We start from the raw sequence: 21,577 nt of genomic DNA, 5'->3' as shown, positions 1-21,577 counted from the left end.
AATCCTCGTCAGGCAAGGTGGGCCATGTTCTTTACCCCAATTGTGTTTACCCTGTCCTACAGACCAGGTTCCCAGAATACGAAGGCAGATGCACTGTCCCGGCTGTATGACACAGAGGAGCGGCCCATGGATCAGACTCCCATACTCCCGGCCTCTTGCCTGGTAGCGCCGGTCATGTGGGAGCTGGAGACGGACATTGAGCAGGCGTTGCATACAGAGCCTGCTCCCCTCCAGTGTGCGGTCGGGCGTATGTACGTTCCGTTTGCTGTCCATGACCAGTTAATCTATTGGGCCCACACGTCACCCTCCTCTGGTCATCCGGGGATCAGTGGGACGGTGTGCTGTCTGACTGGGAAGTACTGGTGGCTCACCTTGGCTAAGGACGTGAGGATCTATGTTTCCTCCTGCTCGGTGTGTGCCCAGTGTAAGGCTCCGAGACACCTGCCCAGAGGTAAGCTACACCCCTTACCCGTTCCACAACAACCTTGGTCACACCTGTCTGTGGATTTTTTAAACTGATCTACCTCTTTCATAGGGAAACACTACAATCCTGGTCGTTGTGTATCGTCTCTCTAAGTCCTGTCGTCTCCTCCCTCCGCCCAATCTTCCTATGGCTCTACAGACTGCAGAATACCTTTTTACTCACGTCTTCCGGCACTACGGAGTAACGTGCAGGAAGAGAAGGTCAACCAGGATGAGGGCAGGTTTCTGCGGTCCTATTGCCAGGACCGGCCGGGGGAGTGGGCGGCGTTCGTGCCCTGGGTCGAGATTGCACAGAACTCGCTTCGCCACTCCTCCACTAACTTCTCCCCCTTTCAGTGCATATTGGGGGACCAGCCGGTTCTGGCGCCGTGGCATCAGGGTCAGACCGAGGCTCCTGCGGTGGACAACTGGTTCAGGCGCACGGAGGAGACATGGGAGGCTGCCCATGTTCACCTCCAGCGCTTCGCCAGAAAACCAGCGCAGACCGTTACCGCAGTGAGACCCCGGTGTTCGCACCGGGGGACCGGGTCTGGCTCTCGACCCAGTTTAGGCACTGCGTCCAGTCCCGCTCCATGGCCGGAGCCTTCCTTTGTGCCAGTGCCCTGTCCAGGCACGGCGTCCAGTACCGCTCCATGGCCGGAGTCTTCCTCTGCGCCGGTGCGCGGATCCGGCTTCCTCTGCGCCGGTGCGCGGATCCGGCTTCATGGCCGGATCCGCAGCCTGAGCGGGTGCTACGTCCCGCACTGGAGCTGCCACTGAAGCTAGTTGCCCACCCTAACCCACCCCATCTAGGTTCAGGTTTTGCGGTCGGAGTCCGCACCTTTGGGGGGGGTTACTGTCACGCCCTGACCATAGAGAGCCCTCGAGGTTCCCTATTCCAAAACCCATACTCCCAACAAGAACTAATCAGAATTAGGCTTGGATTTACTACATTCTACGTGTTACGTTATGTTATGTTACATTTGAAAGCTGGCCTCTGAGGCATGAGTCGAAATTCCTAAGCAGCTATCTTCGAAGCAGTGTGCCAATGCGTGTATCTACTTTATCAGAAGTATGTCATCAATGACGTCCGAAACTTCATTTGATCATGTGCTTTTCAAACCATGTGTTGCAAAATGTGAGATCCCACAGATTTCACCGTTGTTCCGGTGCTCTACTGGACACCATACTTACAAATATAGTTAAGATTTCGTACATACATTTTAATCTGATTTGTAGATTAACAGGCAAGAGGAATACCTATATAAGAATGCTGTTCATCAACTACAGCTCAGCATTTAACACCATAGTACCCTCCAAACTTGTCATTAAGCTCGAGACCCTGGGTCTCGACCTCTCCCTGTGCAGCTGGTCCTAGACTTTCTGATGGGCCACCCACAAGTGGTGAGGGTAGAAAACAATATCACCACCCAGCTTATCCTCAACACTGAGGCCCCACAAGGGTGCGTTCTCAGCCATCTCCTGTACTCCCTGTTCACCCATGTCTGCGTGGCCATGCACGCCTCCCACTCAATCATCAAGTTTGCAGACGATACCACAGTGGTAGACTTGATTACGAACAACGACCAGACAGCCTACAGGGAGGAGGAGAGGGCCCTCGGAGTGTGGTGTCAGGAAAATAACCTCACACTCAACGTCAACAAAACAAAGGAGATGATCGTGGACTTCAGGAAACAGCAGCGGGAGCACCCCCCTATCCACATCGACGGGACAGTAGTGAAGGTGGAAAGTTTTAAGTTCCTTGCAGCACACATCTCGGACAAATTGAAATGGTTCACCCACACAGACAGCATGGTGAAGAAGGCGCAACAGCGCCTCTTCAACCTCAGGAAGCTGAAGAAATTTGGCTTGTCACCCAAAACCCTGACAAACTTTTACATTTGCACAATCGACAGCATACTGTCAGGCTGTATCACCGCCTGGTTCGGCAAGTGCTCTGCCCACAACCATAAGGCTCTCCAGAGGGTAGTGAGGTCTGCATAACGCATCACCGGGGGCAAACTTCCTGCCCTCCAGGACACCTACACCACCCGATGTCACAGGAAGGCCATAAAGATAATCAAGAACAACATCCACCTGAGCCACTGCCTGTTCACCCCGCTATCATCCAAAAGGTGAGGTCTGTACAGGTCCATCAAAGCTGGGACCGGGAGACTGAAAAACAGCTTCTATCTCAAGGCCATCAGAATGTTAAACAGCCATCACTATCATTGAGTGGCTGCTGCCAATATACAAACTCAAATCTCTTGCTACTTTAATAATTAAAAATTGGGATGTAATAAATGTATCACTAGTCACTTTAAAAATGACACTTTATATAATGTTTACATACACATTACTCATCTCATATGTATGTACTGTATTTATACCATCTACTGCATCTTGCCTATGCCGCACGGCCATCGCTCATCCATATATTTACAGGTGAAGTCGGAAGTTTACGTACACTTAGGTTGGAGTCAATAAAACTTGTTTTTCAACCACACCACAACTTTCTTGTTAACAAACTGTAGTTTTGACAAGTCGGTTAGGACATCTACTTTGTACATGCAACAATTGTTTACAGACAGATTATTTAACTTATAATTCACTATATCACAATTCCAGTGGGTCAGAAGATTACATACACTAAGTTGAGTACGCCTTTAAACAGTTGGAAAAATCCAGAAAATTATGTCATGGCATTAGAATCTTCTGATAGGCTAATTGACATAATTTGAGTCAATTGGAGGTGTACCTGTGGATGTATTTCAAGGCCTACCTTCAAACTCAGGGTCTCTTTGCTTGACATCATGGGAAAATCGAAAGAAATCAGCCAAAACATTGTAGACCTCCACAAGTCTGGTTGATCCTTGGGAGCAATTTCCAAACGCCCGAAGGTACCACATTAATCTGTACAAACAATAGTATGCAAGTATAAACACTGCTCAGGAAGGAGACTCGTTCTGTATCCTAGAGATGAATGTACTTTGGTGCGAAAAGTGCAAATCAATCCCAGAACAACGGCAAAGGACCTTGTGAAGATGTTGGAGGAAACAGGTACAAAAGTATCTATGTCCACAGTAAAATGACTTCAATCCTATAGAAGATTTGTGGGCAGAACTGAAAAAGCGTGTGCGAGCAAGGAGGCCTTACAAACCTGACTCAGTTACACCAGCTTTGTCAGGAGGAATGGGCCAATATTCACCCAATTTATTGTGGGAAGCTTGTGGAAGGCTACCGAAACATTTGACCATTTGACAATTTCAAGGCAATGCTACCAAATACTAATTGAGTGTATGTAAACTTCTGACACACTGGGAATGTGATGAAAGAAATAAAAGCTGAAATAAATAATTATCTGTACTATTATTTTGACATTTTACATTCTTAAAATAAAGTGGTGATCCTAACTGACCTAAAACAGGGAATTTTTAACAGGATTAAATGTCAGGAATTGTGAAAAACTGCGTTTAATATGTAAACTTCCTACTTCAACTGTATATGTACATATTCTGATTCATCCATTTACACTTGTGTGTGTACAAGGTAGTTGTTGTGAAATTGTTAGATTACTTGTTAGATTTTAATGCACTGTCGGATCTAGAAGCACAAGCATTTCGCTACACTCACATTAACATCTGTATGTAACCAATCAAATTATATTTGAATTTGAGATAGGTGTTCCTTTTTGTCCATGTGGGAAAGGGCAGTGTGGAGTGCGATTGAGATTGCTTCATTTGTTGATTTGTTGGGCCGGTTTGCGAATTTGAGTGGATCTAGGGTATCCGGGAGGTTGCTGTTGATGTGAGCCATGAACAGCCTTTCAAAGCACTTCATGGCTACCGACATGAGTGCTACGGGCCTGTAATCATTTAGACAGTTTACCTTCGCTTCCTTGGGCACAGGGACTATGGTGGTCTGCTTGAAACATGTAGGTATTACAGACTCGGTCAGGGAGAGGTTGAACATGTCAGTCAAGGCACTTGCCAGTTGGTCCGCACATGCTTTGAGTATACGTCCTGGTGATCCGTCTGGCTTTGTGAATGTTGACCTGTTTAAAGGTCTTGCTCACATCGGCTACCTAGAGCATTATCACACAGTCATCCAGAACAGCTGGTGCTCTCGTGCATGCTTCAGTGTTGCTTTCCTCGAAGCGAGCATAAAAGGCATTTAGCTCGTCTGGTAGGCTCGCGTCTCGGTATCCCTTTGTAGTCCGTTATAGTTTTCAAGCCTGTATTGACGCTTTGCTTGTTTGATGGTTCGTCTGAGGGCATACCTTGAAAGTGGCTGCTCTAGCCTTTAGCTCGATGCAGATGTTGCCTGTAATCCATGGCTTCTGGTTGGGATATGTACGTACAGTCACTGAGGGGACGACGTCGTCGATGCACTTATTGATGAAGCAGATGACTGAGGCGGTATACTCCTCAATGCCACTGGATGAATCCCGGGAACATATTCCAGTTTGTGCTAGCAAAATAGTCGTGTAGTGTAGCATCCGCGTCATCTAACCACATCCGTATTGAGTAAATCACTGGTACTTCCTGCTTTAGTTTCTGCTTGTAAGCAGGAATCAGGGGGATATAATTATGGTCAGATTTGTCAAATGGAGGGCGGGGGAGAGCTTGGTATGCATCTCTTTGTGTGGAATAAACTTTGACTGTGGTCAAATATGTTTGCCTGGTGTCTCTGGACACTATACGGTACTTATAAAGCACTGTGCAGGAAAAAACAATTGATTGAGTCCATAAAACAATGGTCCAGTCTGAACTTTTGTACACTCGCTTTAAGGGCTGTAGAAACCTTTTACTGCAACATTGTATTTAAGATGATTTTTCCACTCTTTAAGGGCTGCAGAAGAAGCAGCGACGCTCTTCTGGGTGTAAACTCTGTGGATTTGGAAACTAGAAGTGCTCCTGAGTAGAATGGGCCACCCTTTTACAGCGACACAACATACATCAAATTGTGCACGGTGCAATAAATGATAGTACACACACAAAAAACATTGTTGACCAAAAATACTTTTCATTAATCCATGTATAATAACTAGTATGAAATGTAAAGATAGTTGTGCATATTTTCCATCATTTTCAGCCTAATTATTGCTTTACAAAGTATACGGCAGGGTAGCCTAGTGGTTAGATTGTTGGACTAGTAACCAAAAGGTTGCAAGTTCAAATCCCCAAGCTGACAAGGTACAAATCTGTTGTTCTGCCCCTGAACGCTGTTCCTAGGTTGTCATTGAAAATAAGAATGTGTTCTTAATTAACTGACTTGCCTAGTTAAATAAAGGTAAAAAAATAATGATAATAATAAATAAAAAAAAATACAGGACGGGACTCTTATTCTGAAAGATTTCAAAAATCCATGACCCGGAACTACTTAATTATTCTTGCCTGCTTCACAGCGGTGGATTCGGTCATAGTTTTAGGGTTGCATGCAAACGGAGCTGGAGGAAATGCGAGAGGGGACCAATTAATTCGATTTACAATTCATCGGGTAAGCAACCCTCAAACGAATCACTCGATTGATAATGAAATGCATGGCCTCAGACGACCACTAGTTTCCATGGGAGTTATGAGGGTGCATGGGATATTTGTGTATAAAACTGTTTTGTTGTTTGCATTTAAAATGCATGTCAAACAGACCATATACATTCCCTTCCTTTGTTCGCCTGCGCCGTTTTTGCACACCGATGCGGGGTTTGTATGTACTGCTGGTTCAACATGGCTGACATTGTTAGAATCCAGTCAATCCACCTATTTGGCAATTTAAGCGAATCATTGCTTCAGGATGCACATGTGTTTACAAATGCAATCGCAAGCAAATACTTCCTCCCTTTGACTTTATTTATTATATAAATGGCAATCCTATACGTTCTTGGGTCACTACAGAGAATATTGAGTAGATTTACTTAGCTATAACTGCTCTCCATGTCTGTTAAATAAAAGTATAGTTAGGTCGGGGGCAGTGAGACAGATACACATTGTTTCAATGTTATCTGTAGGTACATTTTTTTTGAAAAACCATGAATGAACTGGGCGGGGCTAATTCTAATCCCAATTGTGTATACATTTTCAGGAATGACAGCCTATTAGGCTAGTGGCAAGGCTCCCACATTTTCTTGATACCCATACCCAAGGTAAAATAAACCACGTTTTTTCCATATCTCTAAGGTCTCATGTATGAAGTGGATGGTTGTGTGAATTTTTTTACTGCAAAAGTGGTTAAATTGATAGATATTGTGACACATCCCCTTAACTCAAGCAGTGCTAAATGATCCTGTCTGATAAAAATACATACAGTAACACTTTTTATTTTATGTTGTGGCTATTGTAATCTGCTCTAAAGAATACACTCCCCCTAAACTCAAAAAGTGCAGAATAAGGGAGTGGTATACATAAACTCATGTAACCCAATATTGCAAGCTCTGATATTGCTCTAATTTGGAATACAAGTATTCACCTGTCAGCCCTACATGCATAAACAAACAGCATTAGGCTTTCTGAATGCATCTTAGAAAAATAGACCTGTAAACACACAGATACAATAAGTGGAAATATCTATTATATATATATATATATATATATATATATATATATATATATATAATTTATTTATTTATGATGAATGTAAACTTCACGTTTTGGTAGCTAGCTATTCAATAGAGAACTATCCATGTAAAATTTGCTCTCATTCAGTGCTGTATGGTCATTCAGTGCTGTATGATCCTGCCTGACAAGAACATTCAAACAGAAAGGCTACACGTTTTTTCATGTTGTGACTATTGTAATTGGCTCTAAGGAAAACAAATGGGCTCAGACATCAAAATATATTTTTGGGGGGTCTAATGTTCCTTAAAGGACTTTGTATCTTTTAGCCCCTAGTATTTCGATTAAGTCATGGGGCCATCACATATTATCTTTATATTTTGCCTCATTCAATGTGCCATCCAAAATTCATTTTTTTCCCCGGAATTGTGTAGTTTACAACACTTGACTATAAAGGCTGGTGTGAATCATTTTTATTCTGAATCCAATATAGCCAACATGATTACACTCCAACACCTTCACCTGCACGTAAGTAGCACTTGTTCATTTTGTATGTATTATTCTGTCTTTAAAAATGGTTTCGTAAGGGTCTTGGTATATCTAACTATGAGTGGCACTGCCATGCCTCTGTGTTTGAATAGCCAAAGCCAACTTCAATGTGTTTGTTTTAATCTCATTCACACACTTACAGCATATCAACAATGGGCAATTCTACAAAATATAATAACAAGCCTTTCACGACACAAACACACAGTAGCGTAACCAAGTTACAGGAAAGCAACCATAATACCACACTCAGCTACTCTAGTAGTGTATACGTACAGCCCTCTTTTACCCACAAAAATTAAGTGTGCAAGGTTGATCCAAAGTCTTTGAGGTCTCCATAAAATGAGTGTGTTTTTAATAAAGGGAGAGGAGACGAAGTAGCCAGTTGTGGTTGTAGTTCTGGGGCCTGATCAGCTTGCACAGCTAACTGGTCCTTCTGGGCAAGCTGCAGCGACATGGGTGGTATCCTTCCTGTATGACTGGCGGGGTATTGGGGCTGTTGGGTGATCAGTTTCCATTTATACGGTTCACTATAGGCAGTCAGCAGATGCAGCTTGCATACCAAAGAGACCCATTGACTAACTGGAATGTTACCCCAGCCTGAATGACAATGGGGATACTCCAGTAGTGGAATGGTTGGTTGTCTGGTTGTGAGGGAAAGTCTGTGAAAGGGCTGTCACAGACTGACTTGCCTTTAGATTAACCGTGCATGGTTGGCATTGATTACGGACTGGGGCACGCCCAGCAGAAGTGGAGAGTGACCGAACCTGTGAGGGGGACCTAGCTAGATATTTGTATTTATTAGGGAACCCCATTAGCTGCTGCCAAGGTAGCAGCTACTCTTCCTGGGTTCCAAACATATCAATGAACTTACATTACATGTGAAACAAAATATAAAACAGTACATCATATAACATTATTACTCCACTACATAGCTACAGTACTAAATGTTTAATACCACCATACAACAATTAGACCATGTGTGCGTATGCATGTGTCTGTACTTTTGTGTGTGTGTCTCTTCACAGTCCCCATTGTTCTATAAGGTGTATTACCAGTTTTTTAAAATCTGATTCTACTGCTTGTATCAGTTACCTGATGTGGAATATAGTTCCATGTAGTCATGGCTTTATGTAGTACAAATCCTAGTATTGGAACAGTTTTAATTCTAAGTGATTGATTTAATATTAGTATGCATAATTTCTGCCTGGGCACACTTTTAAGATGCTGGAACGGTCCACATCTGCCAACAAAACTAGTAATGATTAGAAAAGTCTGACAACCAGGGACTGATTTAGACTTGGGACACCAGGTGGGTGCAATTCATTATCAGGTACAGTAGAACAGAGAACCAGTAGGCTCCGGACCTCATAAGGTAAGAGTTGAATACCTCTGGTGTTGGATAAAGGCAACTCCAAAAGCCTGCAAAGGTTGTGAAATATGAACACCAGAATTTTCAAATGCTTTTGAAAATATAGTATATATTTTTTTTTTACAGAAGTTTACTAAGGTTGGTAACAGGCTGATTGGTTGGCTATTTGAGCCAGCCTGAGGGCACACACTTTCTAGTAGGCTTAAATTGAAGATGTGGCAATATCGTCCATTATTATCCTCAGTCAATTTCCATCCAGATTGTCAGACCCCGGTGGCTTGTCGTTGTTTATAGACAACAACAAAAAAATGCACCTATTCCACACTGACTTTACGGAATGCAAAAGTTTATTGTCATTCATAATTTGGTCAGATATATTTGGATGTGTGGGTGATTCTCATGAAATCTTGGTTTCAAAGATTTCAAACATGAAATCTTTAAAAAGACATGCATCAACAAATTTCCTTTTTAGGCATTAATAACAAAGTCTGAAGTGTTTGTGAGCATTAGTTTAAAAATATTTACTGACAATTTAACACCTTTTTGAACATATTTTCCAAAACAAGTCCTCTGAAAACGTCAAGACCGTTAGGAAAGCTAATACATTTTTAATTAATTTTTTATTAAGTCATGCACAGTTACTTGAAACTGTGAAATAATATATATTTTTAAATTACATTTTTTATTTAATTTTGACTGATTTCTCTCACAACTTCCGCAATCTACAACCTAATATTTTTTATGTCCGGTTTCAATGAAATATTTTCAAAATGATGTGGCAAGCCTGATGGAACGTAACGTATAGATTCCGCACATTCATTTAAAAGCAAACTACTATTTCTTCCATTCATTAAATTAATATTAAATGAACACCTGTTGCGGTAATGATATATAGATTCGGAAATGAGGTTGATTTCAGTAATGATAATAAGTATACTAAGACTGAGGTATGGTTAAAAACACGATATTTAATATAGAAAATAAATGAGATAATATTGTCACAATCATGGATTCAAGTTCAATCAATTTCAATGTGCAGTGCTTCAAAAGAACATAACATACATTGGCTAAAAACAGAGAACACATAAAAACAACACATACGAGAACATTAGAACAGTACGTCATCGTCACTACACACACTGGCCTGTACAGTGTCCCTTGGGGTTGATGTTTCTATGGCCACAAGTTGGTGCAGCTTCATCTTCAGACCAAAGTTTTCATGTGTTTTGCAAGCACTTGTTTTTCTGTCTGTGACTCTTCGCAGGCCAATCCAAAATGGCTTAAGTTTAAAGAGTTGAAAAGGTTGTCCCTTGGATTCTCAGATAGAAGTCTTCTATGAAGATTTGCCATGGTGTCCGTTAAGGCTCTATTGAGGAATATCTGTCCCTTTTTCCCGATTTCCCCGGATTTCCCATTTATTACAGTGAAGATTTCATCTTGACGAAGGAAGCGGCTAACAAGTTTGCGGATTATTCTTCTCTGGCTGTTATTGGATAATTCTTCTGGACCTCTCTGCCTTCCATGTTGACAATTACCTGCTTCCTCTTGGCCATCACCTCAAGTATTTTCTTTAGGTTGACCATCTCCTTGGTCCTCTCCAGCAGTTTCTCTTCTGTGTCGTGCAACTTTGACCTCAATTTTGATAGTGTTTTCTTGCTTCTGTTCCTCTTTTTGGGTGATTCCTTTGGGTTAGATGTATTCACTGGTCCTGGTGTCTCTTATTTTAGGAGTTGAGTTGATGGCAGGGACATTTACCTGCTGAGGTTAGAATGTCTGTTCTCTTGTCTGCTCTCAACTTGTTCATTTTTCTTCTTGAACATGTTGAAGTGTATCATCTTCCTTGCTTTATTGTGTTATGTCCAATACAGCTTTTAGATGTTTCTCTTTTCTGTAATACCTTTGAGTTTTCCCGTCACTGGTTTTTCTTCTTTTTATGTGGCTTCTTTGTCAGATCTGGAGTTTTCTTGATTTTGCTTTCGTTTTTGATATCTGGAGATGGAAAGGAACCATGACATGAAATGAGCATGTCTAGAAACATGTGAAAAATCTTACTGTTATGGACACGTCATTCTATAGCAGAGACTGAATGGCTTGCTGACTGTGTGTGTGTGTACACATCCAATAGCAGAGACTGAATGGCTTACTGACTGTGTGTGTGTGTACACATCCTATAGTAGAGACTGAATGGCTTACTGACTGTGTGTGTACACATCCTATAGTAGAGACTGAATGGCTTACTGACTGTGTGTGTGTACACATCCTATAGTAGAGACTGGAAGGCTTACTGACTGTGTGTCTGTGTACACATCATACAGTAGGGACTGAATGGCTTACAGACTGTGTGTGTGTACACATCCTACAGTAGGGACTGAATGGTTTACTGACTGTGTGTGTGTACACATCCTACAGTAGGGACTGAATGGCTTACTGACTGTGTGTGTGTGTGTACACATCCTATAGTAGGGACTGAATGGTTTACTGACTGTGTGTGTGTGTACACATCCTACAGTAGGGACTGAATGGCTTACTGACTGTGTGTGTACACATCCTACAGTAGGGGCTGAATGGCTTACTGATTCTGTGTGTGTGGGACCGTGCGCATGTGTGGTGGATGTGTGTGCGCGCATGTGTAGACTTCTAAACACTGTAGGGTATTGACTTCCTATAGACAGTGTGAGAGGGCGTAGTCTCCCTATAGACATATATATATATATGCTAATTACTCTTGCTGTAACCTCTCCAACCCCTAACATCTTCTCTCGCCTTCCTTCTGTACTCTTCCAGCAGTTCTGGGTTGGTGTAAACTTTTTCTCAGAATTCAGTCTAGCCTTCGCTAAAGCTAACTGTCTGCAATTAAACAGGACATAAAGCAAAATATCAACAGTTAATAAATAATATTTAAATTAATAGTTCATTATATATATTAAAAAATATATAGTCTGTATGATACAATTCTCATTACCAAAACAGAGGTTCTCTCTACCACAAATTGCAGCGGTAAGTGAGAATGGTGTTGCGGAGAATGAGGAAGCTTAGCATGTTTTGCTAACTATAGAGAAGACATGATGGCTAAGCAAATTTTACTCAATGTACATAATTAGACATTAATGAAGTATATTTTCATAGAACATTTTTAATCTAACGTTTTTCTAAATGTGGAAAACTACCTGTATCGGTAATGATAATCAATACTGTCATGTACGCAGTCTGACGTGATTGTTTAACTTTTTAACTGGAGAAATATAAAGAGATCTGCTTACCTGGTAGCCATCTTGAAGGTACTCGCAGATGTGTTGCTTCATTCAAAATCAAACTTTATTTAAAATTCTCAGTCCTTCAAAAATGTTGCGGAGGATGACAACATCAGTCACGGACACTTGATTTTTCCACTTTTTTCATTATTATCATACATGAATATTTAGTTAATACTTTTTCTGTCATTTGAAAACATCTATTAGAACATTATTTTTTTTTTCAAAATATTTAAAATTTACTCTGTTTAAATTACAACATGACATGCATTTTTTTATTTTTTATTTCACCTTTATTTAACTAGGTAGGCTAGTTGAGAACAAGTTCTCATTTACAACTGCGACCTGGCCAAGATAAAGCATAGCAGTGTGAACAGACAACACAGTTACACATGGAGTAAACAATTAACAAGTCAATAACACAGTAGGAAAAAAGAGAGTCTATATACATTGTGTGCAAAAGGCATGAGGAGGTAGGCGAATAATTACAATTTTGCAGATTAACACTGGAGTGATAAATGATCAGATGGTCATGTACAGGTAGACATACTGGTGTGCAAAAGAGCAGAAAAGTAAATAAATATAAACAGTATGGGGATGAGGTAGGTAAATTGGGTGGGCTATTTACCGATAGACTATGTACAGCTGCAGCGATCGGTTAGCTGCTCAGATAGCAGATGTTTAAAGGTTAGTGAGGGAGATAAAAGTCTCCAACTTCAGCGATTTTTTGCAATTCGTTCCAGTCACAGGCAGCTGAGAACTGGAACGAAAGGCTGCCAAATGAGGTGTTGGCTTTAGGGATGATCAGTGAGATACACCTGCTGGAGCGCGTGCTACCGGTGGGTGTTGACATCGTCACCAGTGAACTGAGATAAGGCGGAGCTTTACCTAGCATGGACTTGTAGATGACCTGGAGCCAGTGGGTCTGGCGACGAAAATGTAGCGAGGGCCAACCGACTAGAGCATACAGGTCGCAGTGGTGAGTGGTATAAGGTGCTTTAGTAACAAAACGGATGGCACTGTGATAAACTGCATCCAGTTTGCTGAGTAGAGTATTGGAAGCTATTTTGAAGATGACATCGCCGAAGTCGAGGATCGGTAGGATAGTCAGTTTTACTAGGGTAAGTTTGGCGGCGTGAGTGAAGCAGGCTTTGATGCGGAATAGAAAGCCGACTAGATTTAATTTTAGATTGGAGATGTTTGATATGAGTCTTGAAGGAGAGTTTACAGTCTAGCCAGACACCTAGGTACTTATAGATGTCCACATATTCTAGGTCGGAACCATCCAGGGTGGTGATGCTAGTCGGGCGTGCTGGTGCAGGCAGCGAACGGTTGAAAAGCATGCATTTGGTTTTACTAGCGTTTAAGAGCAGTTGGAGGCCACGGAAGGAGTGTTGTATGGCGTTGAAGCTCGTTTGGAGGTTAGATAGCACAGTGTCCAAGAACGGGCCGGAAGTATACAGAATGGTGTCGTCTGCGTAGAGGTGGATCAGGGAATCGCCCGCAGCAAGAGCAACATCATTGATATATACAGAGAAAAGAGTCGTCCCGAGAATTGAACCCTGTGGCACCCCCATAGAGACTGCCAGAGGACCGGACAACATGCCCTCCGATTTGACACACTGAACTCTGTCTGCAAAGTAGTTAGTGAACCAGGCAAGGCATTCATTAGAAAAACCGAGGCTACTGAGTCTGCCGATAAGAATATGGTGATTGACAGAGTCGAAAGCCTTGGCCAGGTCGATGAAGACGGCTGCACAGTACTGTCTTTTATTGATGGCGGTTATGATATCGTTTACTACCTTGAGCGTGGCTGAGGTGCACCCGTGACCGGCTCGGAAACCAGATTACACAGCGGAGAAGGTACGGTGGGATTCGAGATAGTCAGTGACCTGTTTGTTGACTTGGCTTTCAAAGACCTTAGATAGGCAGGGCAGGATGGATATAGGTCTGTAACAGTTTTGGTCCAGGGTGTCTCCCCCTTTGAAGAGGGGGATGACTGCGGCAGCTTTCCAATCCTTGGGGATCTCAGACGATATGAAAGAGAGTTTGAACAGGCTGGTAAAAGGGGTTGCGACAATGGCGGCGGATAGTTTCAGAAATAGAGGGTCCAGATTGTCAAGCCCAGCTGATTTGTACGGGTCCAGGTTTTGCAGCTCTTTCAGAACATCTGCTATCTGGATTTGGTTAAAGGAGAACCTGGAGAGGCTTGGGTGAGTAGCTGCGGGGGAGGAAGAGCTGTTGGCCGAGGTTGGAGTAGCCAGGAGGAAGGCATGGCCAGCCGTTGAGAAATGCTTGTTGAAGTTTTCGATAATCATGGATTTATCGGTGGTGACCGTGTTACCTAGCCTCAGTGCAGTGGGCAGCTGGGAGGAGGTGCTCTTGTTCTCCATGGACTTTACAGTGTCCCATAACTTTTTGGAGTTAGAGCTACAGGATGCAAATTTATGCCTGAAAAAGCTGGCCTTGGCTTTCCTGACTGACTGCATGTATTGGTTCCTGACTTCCCTGAACAGTTGCATATCACGGGGACTATTCGATGCTATTGCAGTCCGCCACAGGATGTTTTTGTGCTGGTCGAGGGCAGTCAGGTCTGGAGTGAACCAAGGGCTGTATCTGTTCTTAGTTCTGCATTTTTTGAACGGAGCATGCTTATCTAAAATGGTGAGGAAGTTTCTTTTAAAGAATGACCAGGCATCCTTAACTGACGGGATGAGGTCAATATACTTCCAGGATACCCGGGCCAGGTCGATTAGAAAGGAATTAGAAAGAAGTGTTTTAGGGAGCATTTGACAGTGATGAGGGGTGGTCGGTTGACTGCGGATCCGTAGCGGATACAGGCAATGAGGCAGTGATCGCTGAGATCCTGTTTGAAGACAGCGGAGGTGTATGTGGAGGGCCAGTTGGTCAGGATGACGTCTATGAGGGTGCCCTTGTTTACAGATTTAGGGTTGTACCTGGTGGGTTCCTTGATGACTTGTGTGAGATTGAGGGCATCTAGCTTAAATTGTAGGACTTCCGGGGTGTTAAGCATATCCCAGTTTAGGTCGCCTAACAGAACAAACTCTGAAGCTAGATGGGGGGCGATCAATTCACAAATGGTGTCCAGGGCACAGCTGGGAGCTGAGGGGGGTCGGTAGCAGGCGGCAACAGTGAGAGACTTATTTCTGGAGAGAGTAATTTTTAAAATTAGTAGTTCGAACTGTTTGGGTATGGACCTGGAAAGTATGACGTTAGTTTGCAGGCTATCTCTGCAGTAGACTGCAACTCCTCCCCCGTTGGCAGTTCTATCTTGACAGAAAATGTTATAGATGGGTATGGAAATCTCCGAATTTTTGGTGGCCTTCCTAAGCCAGGATTCAGACACGGCAAGGACATCAGGGTTAGCAGAGTGTGCTAAAGCAGTGAGTAAATCAAACTTAGGAAGGATGCTTCTGATGTTGACATGCATGAAACCAAGGCTTTTTCGATCACAGAAGTCAATGAATGAGGGTGCCTGGGGACATGCAGGGCCTGGGTTTACCTCCACATCACCCGCGGAACAGAGGAGGAGTAGTATGAGGGTGCGGCTAAAAGCTATCAAAACTGGTCGCCTAGAGCGTTGGTGACAAAGAATAAAAGGAGCAGATTTCTGGGCATGGTAGAATATATTCAGGGCATAATGCGCAGACAGGGGTATGGTGGGGTATGGGTACAGCAGAGGTAATCCCAGGCACTGGGTGATGATAATAGAGGTTGTATCTCTGGACATGCTGGTTGTAATGGGTGAGGTCACTGCATGTGTGGGAGGTGGGACAAAGGAGGTATCAGAGGTATGAAGAGTGGAACTAGGGGCTCCATTGTAAACTCAAACAATGATAACTAACCTAAAAAACAACAGTATACAAGGCATATTGACATTTGAGAGAGACATACAGCGAGGCATACAGTAATCGCAGGTGTTGATTGGGAGAGCTAGCTAAAACAGCAGGTGAGACAACAACAGCTAATCAGCTAGCACAACAACAGCAGGTAAAATGGCGTTGACTAGGCAGAGAGGGTCGGATTAACTACACACAGAGCCTGAGTGCGGCTGGGGCCGACAGATAAAAACATAAACAAACAGAATGGAGTACCGTGATTAATGGACAGTCCAGCAGGCATCAGCTATGTAGCCAATGATCAGTGTCCAGCTGGCATCAGCTATGTAGCCAAGTTTACAGCAAGGATCCGGTGGAGTATTGGGCTCTAGCCGTGTATTTATTTATTTTTTATTTTACCTTTATTTAACTAGGCAAGTCAGTTAAGAACAAATTCTTATTTTCAATGACGGCCTAGGAACAGTGGGTTAACTGCCTGTTCAGGGGCAGAACGACAGATTTGTACCTTGTCAGCTCGGGGATATGAGTGTGGTTCGGGTGAACAGATGAGTAAGCTGGGAAGTGGGCCTCAGGGATAGCTTCGGTACTGCGTGCAAGCTAGCTGTGAAGATCAGAAGTAGTGGTCCAGGGATTACGGCAGGAATCCGGCATTGTTGTGGAGAGACAGTTATCCAGGCAAAAAAAAACTGGCTGGCTGTGCAGAAGGTAAAAGCCGCTAGCAGTGGCTAACAATGACTAAATAGCTTGTAGCTAGTTAGCTGGTTAGCTTCTGGAGGGTCTTGAATGTGTTCTAAAAATGTAAAATAATAGCGATTCCGTATCACATTGGGTGAGGCAGGTTACCGGAAGGTATAATCGAATTAAAAATCGAAAAGAGATTGAAAATAAATATGGGTCCGGTGAGTGGTTGGGCTAGTTGGGGACACGGCGATTCAGACAGTTAGCAGGCCTGTGCTAACAAGCTAACAGTTAGTAGGCCGGGCTAAACAAGCTAGCAGTTAGCAGACCGGGGCTAAACAAGCTAGCTGTCAGTAGACCGGGGCAGGCTAGCAGTTAGCAGGCCGAATTAGCAAGCAATCAGATAGCAAGGGCTAGAAAGTTAGCCTTTGGGGGACGTCGCGATGGGGTTAAGTCTGTTTATGCCTCTTCATTCGGTGAGATCGATAGACCGGTCGTGGGTCCGGATATTGTAGCCTAGGAGTATGCTTCGGTGGTAGCACAGGAGCTCTGGCCGGGCTAGCTTCAAGCTAAGTGGATGGAAACGCTAGCCAGGAGTAGTCATCCGGGGTTGCGGTTAGCTAGTTGTGATGATCCAGATGAAAATTTTCCGTTTGCGGTGGGAATCCGGGGATAAAAATAATAGGTCCGTTATGCTCTGGTTAGAGTCGCGTTGTTCGAACTGGCGAGAGCTTTCCGAGCTAAAGGTTAGCTGATGACCACTAGCAATGGTTTGCTGACTGATAGCTGGTAGTTAGCTGGCTAGCTTCAGTTGAAGGGTTCCAGATCCGTAGTAAATATAAATACTTTAGAAGAAAAAAAAGCAGATCCACGCTACATTGGGTGAGGCGGGTTGCAGGAGAGTATTTAGATGTTGAGGTTTAGCAAAATATTTTAAAAGATATGCGAAGAAAACTATGTGAAAACGATATATACAAGGGACACGACAGGACAAGACGTCTGACTGCTACGCCATCTTGGATCATTCAGACAAATCAAATCAAATGTATTTATATAGCCCTTCGTACATCAGCTGATATCTCAAAGTGCTGTACAGAAACCCAGCCTAAAACCCCAAACAGCAAGCAATGCAGGTGTAGAAGCATGTTGGCTAGGAAAAACTCCCTAGGAAGAAACCTAGAGAGGAACCAGGCTATGAGCGGTGGCCAGTCCTCTTCTGGCTGTGCCGGGTGGAGATTGTAACAGAACATGGCCAAGATGTTCAAATGTTCATAAATGACCAGCATGGTCAATTAATAATAATCACAGTAGATGTCGAGGGTGCAGCAGGTCAGCACCTCAGGAGTAATTGTCAGTTGGCTTTTCATAGCCGATCATTAAGAGTATCTCTACCACTCCTGCTGTCTCTAGAGAGTTGAAAACAGCAGGTCTGGGACAGGTAGCAGAGCTGGACGAGACAGAGCTGGATGTGTTGCGGTAATGAGAATTTCAGCAGATAATGCAATAAAATACAAAAATAATTCATTCCTATGTTGAAATTACTCTTTGTGCAAGGTAGAGAACACTTATCTTTATTATGATATTTTGTTATATTACTAAATTACATGTTTTATATTTAAACCATTACTGCCATGGTGTTTTAATGGTTTCATGAGAATTACCCGTGTAGTGTCAGCATTTTTGTTACTGGCATGTCATACCTAAGTTTGCTTATCTTGCCAATGAAAAAGTAATTAAAGTAGTTGGCTATATCAGTGGGTTTTGATGAATGGGCCATCTGATTCAATGAATGATGGCGCTGAGTTTGCCTTTTTCCCAAAATGTAATTTAAGGTGCTCTAACTTTTTACTATCATTCTTTATATCAATTATTTTTTGTTTCATAGTATAGTTTATTTTTATTTAGTTTAGTCACATGATTTCTTATTTGCAGTACGTTTGCCAATCAGTTGGACTTTCAGACTTATTTGTCATACCTTTTGCCTCATCCCTCTCAACCATACAGTTTTTCAAATCTTCATCAATCCAAGGGACAACCTACCGGACAACTAGGACAAGCTCAAACCAAGTTTATTCACCCAATGGGTCAGACTGTTGAACAGACAAAAGACATGTTCCCACCAGAACAAGTATGTATTCCCCACTTTAGGTGATGTCTCCTCCTTTTCTCTAAACATTACATATTTATTGCTAGGCAGGAAGTTTAAGTGATGTGGGTAATAAACTGTTCCTTCTCCCTTAATGTGACCTAACCTCGGCCCCCATTCTTCACTAATCCACAGCTCTCCACCCTTATCAGTGACAACAACCATGTGATTGCCTTTTCCCTTACTTTGTAACATTCTAAGCCCCTGACTCATATTCAACCATAATTGACCCCCATTCCCCCTACAGATAACCATTAACTTCTGGTGTAGCAAGTATTCCAAATTGCAACCCAACAACTGAAACCAGACTGTGGCCATTCTCCTTTCCATAGGATACCTGATGTCTAACAATAACATGTTCTGACAGAATGTAAACGTTCTGCATTCCCCTCTCTCCCTTAGTGACTTGATTAAGGATATTTCAGGTTTATAGTCAGAACCCATCACAGTTTTTACAGTAATTTTCTTAATGGGTGCATGCTTATTATTAGCTGGAATAAGCAATTTGATAAATGTGTCGAGTGCAGCGTGTGGTTGCTCCTAATTAAACACCACAGACAAGCAAATATTCTTTACTTCAACAACATATGAATCACTACAAAACATATTGACCTCTTATAACATAACGTATGACCTCTTATTCACTATATTAGGCCCAGCCTTTGGAACTTTAGTGCTACTATATTGTGATCACTACATCCTGTGGATTGGATACTGCTTTAAAGCAAATTTCTGCAGCATTAGTAAAGATGTGATCAATACATGTTGATGATTTAATTCCTGTGCTGTTTGTAACTACCCTGGTAGGTTGACTGACAACATATTTTCTTGAGTGGGCAGCTTAATGAGAGCCAGTCTATTTAAATCACCCAGAAAATATACTTCTCTGTTGATATCACAAGCATTTCACACACATTATCCAAATACTGACTGTTAGCACTTGGTGGTCTATAGCAGCTTCCCACAAGAATGGTCTTTAGGTGAGGCAGATGAATCTGTAGCCAATTAAAACATTTCCCCTCAATGTCGGCACTAAGGCAATTCCTCAAAATACACAACATGAGCAGCATCAGATTAGCAAAAAATGAAATGGCACATCATCTAAACAGGTTGTTGAATGGAAGCCTTTAGCCTAGTGTATTTACTTCATAAAAAGTCTGCATAAATTCAAAGCACACACATAATTGACACTGCCGGGCTGCACATGCGACCCGAATGCAGTCCAAACCCTGGGTCTCGACCCCGTCCTGTGCAACTGGGTACTGGACTTCTTGACAGGCCGCCCCCAGGTGGTGAGGGTAGGTAACATCTCTACCCCGCTGATCCTCAACACTGGGGCCCCACAAGGGTGCGTTCCGAGCCCTCTCCTGTACTCCCTGTTCACCCACGACTGCGTGGCCATGCACGCCTACAACTCAATCATCAAGTTTGCAGACGACACTACAGTGGAAGGCTTGATTACCAACAACGACGAGACGGCCTACAGGGAGGAGGTGAGGGCCCTCGGAGTGGGCTGTCAGGAAAACAACCTCACACTCAACGTCAACAAAACAAAGGAGATGATTGTGGACTTCAGGAAACAGCAGAGGGAGCACCCCCCCTATCCACATCGACGGGACAGTAGTGGAGAGGGTAGTACGTTTTAAGTTCCTCGGCGTACACATCACGGACAAACTGAATTGGTCCACCCACACAGACAGCGTGGAGGCTGACGAAATTCGGCTTGTCACCAAAAGTACTCTCAAACTTTTACAGATGCACAATAGAGAGCATCCTGTCGGGCTGTATCACCGCCTGGTACGGCAACTGCTCCTCCCACAACCGGCTCTCCAGAGGGTAGTGAGGTCTGCGCATTGCATCACCGGGGGCAAACTACCTGCCCTCCAGGACACCTACACCACCCGATGTCACAGGAAGGCCAAAAAGATAATCAAGGACAACATCCATCCAAGCCACTGCCTGTTCACCTCGCTATCATCCAGAAGGCGAGGTCAGTACAGGTGCATCAAAGCAGGGACCGAGAGACTGATAAACAGCTTCTATCTCTAGGCCTTCAGACTGTTTAACAGCCACCACTAACATTGAGTGGCTGCTGCCAACATACTGACTCAACTCCAGCCACTTTAATAATGGAAAAATGTATGTAATAAATATATCACTAGACACTTTAAACAATGCCACTAAATATGTTTACATACCCTACATTACTCATCTCATATGTATATACTGTACTCGATACCATCTACTGCATCTTGCCTATGCCGTTTTGTATCATCTCTCATTCATATATTTTTTTGTACATATTCTTCATCCCTTTACACTTGTGTGTATACGGTAGTTGTTGTGAAATTGTTAGGTTAGATTACTTGTTGGTTATCCCTGCATTGTCGGAACTAGAAGCACAAGCATTTCGCCAGACTCACATTAACATCTGCTAACCATGTGTATGGGACAAATAAAATTTGATTTGATTTTTGATTTGAATTTTATGTAAACAATGTTTAAATGCACATCTTTACATCTTCGCATGAAAATCTGTCGCCAATTGGATGGAAACCTAGCTAATGAGTTGACATGAGGAATCCAAAGAAATTGTCAAAAGCCTGCCACGGACCCAACACATCCCACCCCACAACTAATACTGTATATCAGTATCATGTCTGACAAGTCGTATATAGCTGCGGCTCAGATTATTGTTTATTCATCCAATG

At 43.0% G+C, this 21,577-nt stretch overlaps 1 protein-coding gene across 3 annotated transcripts in view; it reads left to right on the top strand.

Annotated features, from left to right (window-relative positions):
• Window positions 1–5,856: 5,856 nt before the first annotated feature.
• Window positions 5,857–21,577, top strand: part of LOC110535677 (spindlin-W) — a 32,238-nt gene continuing 16,517 nt past the window's right edge. The window contains exons 1-4 of one of the 3 annotated variants that reach the window (XM_021620828.3): window positions 5,868–5,961; window positions 6,544–6,604; window positions 7,507–7,541; window positions 18,725–18,848. The gene's annotated coding sequence lies outside the window, so the exon portion shown is untranslated. Of the gene's footprint in view, window positions 5,962–6,543; window positions 6,605–7,506; window positions 7,542–18,724; window positions 18,849–21,577 lie in introns of all 3 variants that reach the window. The other 2 variants (XM_090190096.1, XM_021620826.3) reach the window with 2 other exon arrangements.

Source organism: Oncorhynchus mykiss, chromosome 11, assembly GCF_057628025.1.
Source record: "Oncorhynchus mykiss isolate SJ-2025 chromosome 11, ASM5762802v1, whole genome shotgun sequence".
In the NCBI taxonomy this organism is placed as follows: Eukaryota; Metazoa; Chordata; class Actinopteri; order Salmoniformes; family Salmonidae; genus Oncorhynchus; species Oncorhynchus mykiss.
The sequence above is the reverse complement of the archived record's forward strand: the minus strand, read 5'-3'. Positions and strand labels throughout refer to the sequence as shown.